An 11,623-nucleotide genomic window follows, 5' to 3' on the forward strand; every position below is an offset into this window, starting at 1 on the left:
TGTTTTTAGTATAAGTCATTTATTTTAGTATTTTACACTTTCAAGGTAGACTACCTTGCAAGATACACGCCGTATGAAAATTGTTTCAAGTGGTTCAGAGCTTCTGGATAGTACAATCAAGTATTTGTGGAACATCAGAATTACATTGCTGATTAAATCGTGTGGAGTTACAGACTGATATCTGCTCTCTAATGTCAAATGCTTTAAGCAGCAGTTCCTGAATCTGAATGAAAGTAGTATATTTGGTTGCCTCAGGCAATTCAGGAAAACATCCCTTTATACCTAGGTAGAAATTAGCTAGGCTTCAGAAGTGTTTTGGTGCAGGGAAGTGTTTTGCTGCATCTTGGAATGAAGAGGCATTTCCTAATACATGAGTTTAGATTGAAGTGGAGGGAGTATCAAGTTTCTTTTTCTTTGCATGTTAGTGGGCTCTACCTACATACCCTATGGTATGAGCAAACCCTCGTGAATTCCAGATCAAATTAATAGGACTGTGTTATTAAGTACCTAATACAGGTTATGCCATCTTTACTTAAGATAAATACATTTCTCCAAAGAAAGGAAAAAAACACAAATAACTTAGCTTTTTGATTTCAAAAGTTTGATGTTGTTAGTTTGCAAGAACACAAAAATTCTTTCAACCTCAGGTGTGGACTCCTTTACAGTACACACCATAGTCTGATTCCTGCTTCTAAACTAAGCATGAGAGAATGTTATAAAGATATTGTCTTCTGGAATACAAACTAATCAAGATCATATTTATAAACAAATACTTACATAAACACTTCGGAAAGCTCAAATTAATAATGCTGTATTAGTGAAAAAGCTAATGAGCTAAGTTTGAGTATATATATCCAGCAGAGGAGGCTAGATCTGAATACAAAACTGATCTGATAATACTGTTTTGATATATATATTTTATGCCTCTGATGCTATAATTTAAAAAGGCGGAAAACTTTGATAGGACTAACCCGAAGAAAATACATTTTCAGAGGTTTTTCAACTTCTAGAGAATGAAAAAACTTGTGGGAGTTGGGTGGATGTGGAGAGGGAAAGTGTTATGGTTTAGATGGGAATATGAAGTTGCCTTGAGAATAAAGACAAAGAAAATAATCTAAGGTGATTTCTCTATGTCACTAATGTAGGTGGGCTCAGAAAACCCAAGCTGATGTGGTAACACTGACATTTTCTTCTCCCCCCACCCAGTGAACTCCCGAAGTCTGCTGTAAGGGCAACCTCAGAAACAAAACCAAGCTGAAAGTATTTTTCTCAAATTGTTTAGAGTACAAGCAGTTAAGGCTTTCACCTCCTCACCCCTCTGTGATACACACATTCTATTCTCATAATCTTATTAAATGATGTGTTAGTTTTAGAAGTGTTTGACACCTTGTTGATCTGTCCAAGAGGGGAAGGCAGGCCACTGTCATTAGCATAAGGGCCTGTGCAGAAGCCAGGAACTGGTCACAATTGCCAAGTCTGCTGAATTTCACCTGATTTGTAAGCAACTCAAGAAGGGTGTTAGTGAAAAAGGACACGGCCTAATTTAAATAAAAAAAAATAAATTGGGGAGAATATAGACATACCAAATTTTGAGCTTAGAAATTGATTCAGAGATGATAAAAGAAATCAGAATACTTTCTTACAGAATCTTCATTCATCATGTGATTATAAATAGATAGGGACCGAACAGATTGTGTGTTTTCAGAATCATTACACACAAGGTTTTCCCCCCGCCCCCGTTATCCAGCATAGCTTCTCCTTAAAAGATGCTAATTGTGGCACTTTTCTTGAATTATGACTACACAATCACATGGTTTAAAGGCATCAAGATATTCTGTCTTGTATGGATACCTTTAAGACTATCCAAAATAACATAACTGCTCTGCATTGTGAAAAAATTAAATTAAATTTTAAAATTTCTTAAGAAAAAACCCTCTGAACCAATTCATCAAGGTTACATGCCCTTTCTCTGCCTGGCATTACAGATGAAAAGTTATCAGGTAAAAAGGATCCTCCAAAGAAATTGTCCTTTTAGACATCAGGTTATGGCAGCACCAAGATTCCTAAGAAAGAGATAAAGGACCTAAGAGATGCCTATAATGCTGAAAGGCCCAGATCTGAGTCACCTGTTTGGTTTTTTTCGCTTGTTTGAATAAACAGGGAAAACTCACTCTTATTTGTGTCAACAAATATTCAAGATGTACAAACCTGTGAGGCCAGGGAAGTCTCACTTCCATTTAGCAAGTTTCTTAAAGCTGTGAAGGGGAGAGAATGTTTAGAGCCAACTGTGCATTACCTAAACCATGCACAGGTCCGTATGAGCATACATTGGGGAGGGGACACGACACTTATCTGATTAAATTAAGACATTCACATCTGAGATAGTCATACTAGGCAGATGGAGATCTGATCAGAATACTCAGTGAAGTTTAAAATACGTTTCATATCGCAGCCAAAATTCAAACTTGGAGGTTTTCTGTTTGGTTCTTCTTTTGTTTGTTATTTAAAGATCTGATTATCAATACCAATCTTAAGTCAGATAAAGCAAGTTCTACATTAAGTGCTTAAAATATAGCGATTCCAATTTGCTCAGAAGCGCAGCTTAATGTTAACGCATTAAAGCACAAGTTAATACCACACTATGGGCTTGTTCCCTAGATATCTCACCATACAAGTGTAAGCACAGGTCCCAGAGAAATAACAAAATGGAATTTGACAGAAAGAGGATTGCTTTGGGAGGAACAAGTCCTTGGTTCTGCTCGCTGTTCCTGGGGCTTCCCACAAATTACATTTAAACATTCAATGCCAGGTTGGATGGGGCCTTGGGCAGCCTGATTTAGTGGGACGTTCCTGCCCATGGCAGGGGGGGTGGAACTAAATGATCTTTAAGGTCCCTCCCAACCCTAACTATTCTATGATTATCGTGTAAAATCCCAGAAGCAGCCCTGGGAGCAGGATGAGATCCAGCCCACCTCTTTCACACTTCCAATGGGTATCCCGATGCTCCATGTATTATAAAATCTAACTTCTTTTCCCTTTCCCTAGCAAAATTATTGATTATATTCTTTATATTCCCAGATTATCTTCAGCAACAGAAGATGGAGAGTCAGCTTCCCACCACTGGCAACTACTTGTTCCAGGTTTGAATTCCCATGTATTGCAGAAGGCCTAGCGTTTAGAGCTCTGATGTCTTTACTGGTGCTCAAACCAATAGATGTTGGCATCTGTAACTACTGTTTCCTATCGTATGGTTCTGTATGCCTCTGAGCAACTTTCCATTTACCATCTGAGACCTCTATAACAGCATCTCAACTCCCTGCACAACTGCAGATTATTTCATAACGCTGAAAAGCCATGCAAATACCAGTCTGGAAGAAGTGTGGAGGGGCCTAACTTTCTAGAAGACAAGAGTCTGAAGCAAGCAAGAAATACATCATCCGTTTTCTAACTGGGAAACGGGTCATCCTCAAAGCAAGTTTTTAAGAAGTTATTCTTTGCTATAACTTGATGTTGACGTGTATGATGTGGACACATACCAAAGCCATGAAATAAGAAAAGTGAAAAACAAAGACTGTGTCACAAAGTTTAGAACATAAGGATACCTTTTACCTTTGCTCCTGAAACCTTGTTGAGTGTTGACTCAAGAAAACAATGAATAGTTTAGAACCCTCAAAAGGGAACAGTCAGGAGTTCCAGCTGCCAAGGGTATGTGATCACCATAGGAAAACAGAGAATGCAGTGAGCTATCGTTTCTATTTGAACTGAGTCTCAAGTGATGTTGGTTTATATCACTAGCACACATCTGAGGAACTGTCTCCACATTATTGGCTAACTTTGGAAGCTGGTTAAGTCTGCCTGGGATCTACACATCTGCACTTCTATGACAATTTTATACAGACAGCTGTTTTTAACCTCTGCCTCTTACTTGATATAATACTTAATATAATACTAGTAATATTGGTAGGAGGAACACCATGAAGGCACACAGAACATTTTGGTCAGTCAGGATAAATTAAGATCTTGGAAAATATTATTTGGTTTACAGTAGCATGTTATACTTCAAAGAGTTTTAAGCCAGGAGAGCCAAATATCTTGAAAGGTTTACAGAATTTCTAGGTAAAAACGACACTGTCTTAAGAGAAAAATATATTAATTTTGCCATCTTGGAAAGGGAGGAATATATAAGGGGCAAAACTAAGAAACCTACCAAGACAAAAAAGAAAAACCAATCTCTTATGGTTTAGGTCCTGGTATTCCACAGGCAGGCACATAATCAAGACAGAGCCACCCCTCGGTAATGACTCTTCCAGGCATTTCTATGGAAGATGCAGGAGGTAAAGTAGTTACAATTCAGCTTTGAAAGGATGCTAAGTCTTAATCAATTCTTATGGGCAACACATCTACTGGGAACTACTTCTTGTTCAACAGTGGGTCAAAATGGAAGCAGGAGAGAAACAAGAAAACATCTGAACTTCAAAATGTCAGCAATGAGAGAATGAGAGAAAGAAGAGCAAGCGTGAAGCAAGTTACTGTTCAGCATTCATGAGCCAGAAGCTGCCTCCCAGCAGCAATATCAGTCACAATCAGTTCATTCATGGCCTGCATGCACAGGCTGCAGTCACAAGAAATCACCACTTTCAAAGGCCAGGATGACAAGAGGAGCAGAAGCATGAAATTACCTTCAGTAGTTTATCATTTGCTTAGTACTGTTGTCCATGGATGAGCAAACTGAACATCAGTCTACACCATGTAGAGAAGAAAATGAAAGTTGTATTGGAATTATTCAGATGTAAATAACCCAATGATTCTCTAAGACTCAACAACAATTGGCTTTATTTCCATTAGCATAACCCAAAATGCCAACCTTGTGACCTAGTGATCAGGTCTCTGAGATGGAAGATGTCCAAAATCCACACTTTCTAACAGGGTCCATATCTTGATACTTGTCCTCAAGACCTAAGAGTTGTACCAGGGCACTAAAGATGTAACGGTCATATTGCACTGCAAGGCCAACATGACTGTATGCTCCAGCCAAGACTCTGTGAAAGCAGACCTTTTCTGATAGAGGAGAGATGACTGATCTCTTGGTAATAGATGTCTTCTACTGGAAGAATGTTACAAGATATATTTACCTAGGACAGAAGTAAATTTCACCTTGCATTACAGAAAAAAAGACCACTGCAGAGATCTACTTGAAGTCCATATCGGTTTACATAAAACTAAATAACTTAATAAGTAAACTTTCTTTAAAGACAAGATCTAAATGCATTTTTGAAGATTCAAATGGTTATGAGAAATTTAGAGACTGTTTCAAATTGTCCAGTATTTGTCAAATTTATTCTTTGAAGATAATGAAGACATTGAAATATAAAATAGATGCAAAGGTCTCTAAAATTGTCAGCTTCATGCCACTCCAAACTAATAGGCATATTGATTCCTTAAACATGTGTTAAAATTAATGTTAAATTTATTCCTGAACCTGTTGAGTTTTAATATATGCTCTGATCACAGCCTTGGCTATGTCTTCCCACCGATCTTCTTAGAACATTAATCAGTCCTGTTTTCCTAAACATCTAATATGGATGTTAGCAGAAAGCTTTCCAAAAGGTTTGTACTTAGAACTGGTAATCTGTAGGTTGTTACAAAATAAAAAAAAACACATAATAATATGTATCTATTTATAAATACATGCATGCTCCACTTAGAGACAGAAAAGAAAAAACCCACCCACCTCAGGTGAATCCTGTTACAATCCGAAGGACCAGGTTAGGTTTTCCCTTCTTTACAATCCCACCTTCATACACAATCCAAACTCCTACAGACCTCAACAAGAAATTTGCATATGCGAACACGCAGGCAAGAGGGACCTTATGGCTTGATAACCAGCGGTTAAACATAACCTTTAACTTCAGAACAAGCAAACAATGGACTAGTTGCACAATAAACGTGAACCAAAGCCTTCCATATTGCATGCAAAAATCATTTTAAAACCTTTCATCTGCAGCCACTGTAAAATCATCTCGGGGGCGGGGCCGAAAAACCTCATTACAGAGGAAAACTGGTCTCTAGGTACAGGATTGAGGGGAAAAAAAATAAAAAATCTGCCTCATTACACAAACCAGGAAAGGGTGAGGTCATGCCTGCTCCGGGCCACAGTTCATGCAACGCCTCACATTTTCAGAGACACAATTTAATCGTCTTTCTACCCAACCTGCGGTTACTTTTGATACAGAGAAAAGGAAAGATACAATAGATCAAACCCTGCCCCACCTTTCTTCGGCCCCCTCCCCCTTTGGAGCCAGGGACACAAATTGTTTCGGAGCCCCACAGCGCCACCAACACCGAGCCATGCAAAACAAAAAGGATCTCCCACCGTGTGAAAAAAAAAAATGCGCCTAGAAAAATGCCCAAAATTACAAAATGTCTCCCAAATGTACCTTCTGCGAGGAAAAAGAACAAACAAACCACTCGCCCCCACCCCCTAGAAAACCCCACCGAGACACGTAAATGAAATGGGGTGAAATGAGAGCCTTTATGTAACTAATGCTTTCAGCTAATTGCCACAAGAGCGCTAATTTGTAAATAAAAGGTCACTGTTTAGTAAGAGACGTAACTTAATATAAACCCTGTTATGTCAATCCCCACCTTCACCATGCCAAAAGCAGGTTTCCCCCGTACTTTAGACCAAAGTAATCCATCAAGAGCCATCACAAATGGCATTGTAAACTCTTTTAGCCAGGACCAGACCATACAGCAGCAACATAATGTGCTTCTCTCTATATTAAAGCCGCATTATATTTATAAAGGCAGTCACATATTTGGTCCTGGATCCCTTTATTACTCGATAAAGAAAGCTGAAAAGAAAAAGCCAGAACGAAAAAAAAAACCCACAAAACAAGTCCATCTCGAAAATCGGAGTTCTTATACTCTTAAATTGAACTTAAATTGCTGTTAAGCTTCGCGTGTATAAAATTTTAAAGAGGAAGCAAAACTGACTTCAGCAATCGTCGATATTAAGGAGACATCGCTGGGTGGGATACACGCGAGATCAAAGCTAAGAAAAATACAAGGCTACGTTTTGTTCATCGACACAACGAAAACCCTCCACAGCACCAACACATGCCGAAAAAAAACCCCGCAGCCACGAATATTTTTGGTTTAAATCACAAAAACTTACCTTGGGAGAAGGCAGCCCTTGCAAAACGGCTGTAACAATATGGACCGCATCCTGGCTCTCCAACCCCCAGCCACCTCCATGCTGCAAAGGGCTCTCCGAACATCCTTAAAATATTTCGCAAATGCAAGAAGTGAGACTTTTTTCTTTTTTTTTTTTTTTTTTTTTTCCTCCCCTTTCCTTTCCCCTCCTCCCTTCCACCCCCGCCCCCGGCAGGATCGCCGGGCGAGGAGGGAGGCGGCTTCCCCGCGGCTCTGCGGGCGCTGCCGCCAGCCGGGGGCACAACTTTGCCAGGGCGGCTCGATGGGCTCTGCTCCCTCCTGCCTGGAGAAAAAAAAAAAACCCCGCGGCTTTGCCATCTTACACCCGCCTTTCGAACGCACAGGACCCAAGCCTAGCGCTGGTTTTCGGTGACACTGCAAAACTACGGCTCCCTCCACGCAACCTCACCCTCCCGATCCCTCCCTTCAATGAGAACAGCCGCCTCTCGAGAATTAATAAAGAAAGACGGCTGGAGAAAATCATTCCGAGACTTTGCCGTTCTCCCTCGGCCCGGCCCGGCCCCCGCTCCTGACCCCGAGCAAGTTTCTGCCCATCCGCGCCCCCCGCGCCCCTCCCCGCGGCATCGGGCGCCCCCGGCCCCCCGCAGCGCCCGAAAAAGCCAGTCATGCCTGCAACAAAATCTATGATTCCTGGAAAGTGGGGAGGCTCCGATCCCAACAAATACTCGATTTACTTACAAATATAAATACCTACCTTACGAAAGAACTAAATTAACACTAAATTCAACAGATACATCCGTTACGGCAGGAATAGTTTTTCCATAAATACTGTTTTAAAAACCCCTCCTTATACTGACTGACAGAATTCTACCATGCTGCCCACAAACAAAATGGCTGTGGCACCGAGTTTTTTGGTTCCTCCCACTGTGCCTCCCCCTGGCCTCCAGGAAGTGGTAGAAATCCAAAATAAAATCCGCACGAAAAGTACAAAGGCTCAACTCCGGGGGCAAAGCCGGCACCGAAGCGCAGTTCCCGGCGTTGGACTTTCTCGAGGATTTTTATTGTTTTTAAAAGGGCATCAATCACTGGGAATTTACATCCCTGTGTCATTTGAACTTCCTGCTTTACATATTTATAAGGTCTTTCACCTATCTTGGCAGGCTTTCAGATGAAGTGGGTTGGGAAATTCGATGCTGTGGCTGTAGTTTGTGAGCTGAGTCAGGTAGTGCCTGGGCTGGGCTCCGGAGAGCCGCGCTCCTGCCAGCGCTGCCGGGATTCGGAGAGAGATAAAATTACCCCCTGACATATGACAGCCTGCCAGGGAGCACGTAGGCGCAGGGAGGACCCTGGCATGAGGATTCTTAGCGATAACTGGAAGTTAGGCCTTTCACGTATTAATACATGTTTTGTAATATTCATATTTTTGCATTTGTGGTTCACGCTAGCCTGCCTCGACTGCGGTTTCTGTGGAAATAATCATAGAATCGTAGAATAGTTCGGGTTGGAAGGAACCTTAAAGATCATCTAGTTCCAACCCCCCTGCGATGGGCAGGGACATCCCACTAGATCAGGCTGCCCAAGGCTCCATCCAACCTGGCCTTGAACACCTCCAGGGATGGGGCAGCCACAACCTCCTTGGGCAGCCTGTGCCAGTGCCTCACCACTCTCATGGTGAAGAAATTCTTCCTAATGACCAGTCTAAAGCTGCCCCTCTCCAGTTTATACCCATTCCCCCTGGTCCTATCCCCACAAGCGTTTAGGAATAGCCCCTCTCCAGCTTTCCTGTAGTACCTTTCCTTCAGGTACTGGAAGGTCGCTATAAGATCTCCTCTGAGCCTTCTCTTCTCCAGGTGGAACAAGCCCAACTCTCAGCCTGTCCTCATAGGGAAGGTGCTCCAGACCTCTGATTATCTTTGTAGCCCTCCTCTGGACCCATTCCGACAGCTCCATATCCTTCTTATGCTGAGGATTCCAGAACTGGACACAAGATAATCTTGGATTTTCTCTTACTGTGACCCTGTGTAGTGTTGCAGCCCTTTGACTTTTTTTTTTATATTTGCCTTAAAAGAAAACAAATAGCAAAATATGGCATATTTAAATTACAGCTGATCATAAAAATGTCAATATGTGGTCCTCTATCTGAACCGCCGGTCTTGCTGAGCAACACCACAGCTCCTCTTGCGTGCTGCCTCATGGGCTCCACAGGGCCTGATGCATTTCCCGTGGGAGCCCTTTTACTGCCTTTAGTAGGAGTTACGATGGAGACAGGCTGTCAGACCTGCTGAGCCTCATCCAGCCCTAGGCAGGAAGACTTGAACTAGTATTCCCATCCACTGCTATTCTAAACCTTTTTCAGAGGCTCAGAAAACTTAGTGAAATTGGTGATTTTTTTCCTGAACCACCTCATATTTCTAGGTCTTAGATTTAAAAAAAAAAAAGAATAGAACTTAGAGCAAATTTTGTCATTATTATTATTTGTTTGTATTATCATGCTATCTAGCAGCCTTAATCCTGGACTATGATTGCCAGTGTATCATGCACTGTACAGAAATATAGGGCAAAAAGATAATTCCTGCCCTGAAGACCTCAAAAGTACAAGACAAAAGACAGCAGATGGCTACAGCCAGATGAGGGAAACAATGAGACTGTATTGATCAGCTTGGGAAGGCACAGTTTGCAGCACACCATCAGCCTAACTCTTGTTTCTGTGTATACATCACAGCAAAGAAGACGTAAGGTGGGATTTGATGAAGAAAATGAATGTGGAAAGACAACTTCTCAAACAAGAAGGACAGCATGGAAAAAAGTGTGAAGATGTTTGTTTGAAAAAGCAGTGGATGGACTATGGAAGTCTAATCAATTTCGCATTAATTTCTTTATATTGACAGAAAAAAGATAAGGCAGGAAGTAGGCTATGAAAGCACTGAAAATAACAGAGGCAAAGCTTGTGTTTGATATAAGAGTGGCAACGAAAGCATCGAAAAGGTGTGGTGCATGGAAAAATTGTAAACCACGCCTGCTAGCAGTTAACAAGTCCTAGGACAAAAGATCTACAGTAGTTCAAATTATGTGGGCCTGAAGAGGCGTAGCATGCTTTTTATAGGAACAAAAGTGTCGTTCTTAACCAGCAGCTTGAGGATCATGTGTCAATTACCTGACCCTTTCTCCTAACGTGTGTTTAGTGAATTCGTAAGCACCGCACCTGGTGGCAGCGTTTATTAGATGAACATCTGCTTACTAAAAGGTCACCTTTAACTTGTTAACACAAGTATTATAGGTAAGCACACAGGAGGGTTGGGACCAAAATGACCACGCACCCTGGGAAGGTTCCTTCTCTATTCACCTGTTTTTTTGAGAAGCCTTCATCTCCCTGCAGCGTCCTGTAAGTTAAATGTTCATCACTCTCTGCCCTAAACTAGCACAGGTGGAGTGGGCAGAAAGGGCCAAGCATCTCAGTTTTAGGGCACCGCTACATCCAGGAGAGCAAAGCATGTTTTGGAGGACCGCTGTGGTCTGTAGGCTCATCCACTCTCAGTACATTCTTTGTTATGTTGTGTTGCTATAGGTTTTTAAACCCCTTCCCTTCCCTTCCCTTCCCTTCCCTTCCCTTCCCTTCCCTTCCCTTCCCTTCCCTTCCCTTCCCTTCCCTTCCCTTCCCTTCCCTTCCCTTCCCTTCCCTTCCCTTCCCTTCCCTTCCCTTCCCTTCCCTTCCCTTCCCTTCCCTTCCCTTCCCTTCCCTTCCCTTCCCTTCCCTTCCCTTCCCTTCCCTTCCCTTCCCTTCCCTTCCCTTCCCTTCCCTTCCCTTCCCTTCCCTTCCCTTCCCTTCCCTTCCCTTCCCTTCCCTTCCCTTCCCTTCCCTCATTTAGTAGGAGCAGGGGCATATTTGCAAACTCTTTGTAATTCTTTTGCATGAAATACCTTAAATAAGACTGTGTTTACTACAACAACAGTGTGACAGGCTCTTTGGTATGTCGGTTAGCCACCATGTAGTTTGGGGCTAAACACTGCAAAGTAAATAACCCCCAATTATCCACTAGGCCTTGGTGAATATCTACGGAAATGTTCGGGTGTGGCAAATGTCAAAGAATTTGACTGGATTTTTTTGTTAAAGGCTAAACTAAACTGGACTATTCCAAATTTCCATCTGATTTAAAGCTTCGTAATTCTGTAGATGAGCTGATGGATGGTAATTGCTTAAGCTAAAGCCATTTTCTCTCACGTTTGATCTCATCATCTGTCTTAACTGAAAATAGTGTATATCAAGTGCAAAATGTTGAGAACTGAGATAGTGACTGAAATGTACATTATGGCTTTTTTAATCTGAAAACATGTTCCAAGAAAAGCTGAACAATGTTTGCATGCTTTAAAAACAACCCTCACTTGACTTGATGCAAAATTTGCCTAAATTTCTTATTGTTCAAAATAACTCCAAAAAGCACCACCATTC

At 41.7% G+C, this 11,623-nt stretch overlaps 1 protein-coding gene across 1 annotated transcript in view; it reads right to left on the reverse strand.

The window, feature by feature from the left end:
• Positions 1 to 8,085, reverse strand: part of EPC1 (enhancer of polycomb homolog 1) — a 66,343-nt gene extending 58,258 nt beyond the window's left edge. Inside the window, exons 1-2 of the transcript XR_008448442.1 lie at positions 7,931 to 8,085; positions 7,178 to 7,281 (exon numbers count right to left, since the gene is read on the reverse strand). The gene's annotated coding sequence lies outside the window, so the exon portion shown is untranslated. The remainder of the gene's footprint in view (positions 1 to 7,177; positions 7,282 to 7,930) is intronic.
• Positions 8,086 to 11,623: the final 3,538 nt, after the last annotated feature.

The sequence above is a fragment of the Cuculus canorus genome, chromosome 2, assembly GCF_017976375.1.
Source record: "Cuculus canorus isolate bCucCan1 chromosome 2, bCucCan1.pri, whole genome shotgun sequence".
NCBI classification, from domain to species: domain Eukaryota; kingdom Metazoa; phylum Chordata; class Aves; order Cuculiformes; family Cuculidae; genus Cuculus; species Cuculus canorus.